General features: G+C 33.4%; 1 protein-coding gene across 1 annotated transcript in view; it reads left to right on the forward strand.

The window, feature by feature from the left end:
• The window catches only part of mRpL11 (mitochondrial ribosomal protein L11), a 9,493-nt gene that overhangs the window by 949 nt on the left and 7,873 nt on the right, over positions 1-671 (forward strand). The gene's annotated exons all lie outside the window — the stretch shown is intronic.

Consider the following 671-nt stretch of genomic DNA (forward strand, 5'->3'; position numbering starts at 1 on the left):
AAATACCGTGGAATCGAAGGCAGCTAGTGATATTTTCATTCATACCATTTTTGTAGCTGTGATTTTGATTTATAAAAAATGTAACTGTGCAGAAATCGTTATTTTCAATCGTTATTTTCTGTTGTGATATTAGTTAAAAACTGGTCACAAAAAAAAGGACTTATTCTAGTTTTTCCAGTGATTTGTTCGCTCTGATTGAGAGACAAAAATTATTAGAGATTTGCCTAATAAAAAGAATGTTTTTACAGATTTAAAGATAATTAATTGAAAAATACATACTAATTGATCTTTCTTCAACAAACGTCAACAATGGAGAGGACCAAATTGGTCCTTTGAGAAAACCCACGAGGGAATCAAATACCCAGCCACTGTCTTCAGTTCCCATGATCCAGAATTCCTATTCTCCTTTACCTCATAAATTACAGAACAATACTATCCGACAGAGCGATAGCGATCTTATGTTCTGAGATTTTTAATGAATTATTTTCGAGAGATTCTACTTGAGATCGACTGCAGGAGAATAAAACAAAACGAATGAATTACCGAACTCTTACTACAGTAATTTGTAAAACCGTAACCATGGTGACACCATCATTCTAAATCCCAACAAACAACAGGTCGATAAGAATACTATCAATGCAGTGTTCAGATCCTCGACTGCAGTTTTTTTT

The sequence above is a fragment of the Fopius arisanus genome, unplaced genomic scaffold, assembly GCF_000806365.1.
Source record: "Fopius arisanus strain USDA-PBARC FA_bdor unplaced genomic scaffold, ASM80636v1 scaffold00032, whole genome shotgun sequence".
Lineage (NCBI taxonomy): Eukaryota > Metazoa > Arthropoda > Insecta > Hymenoptera > Braconidae > Fopius > Fopius arisanus.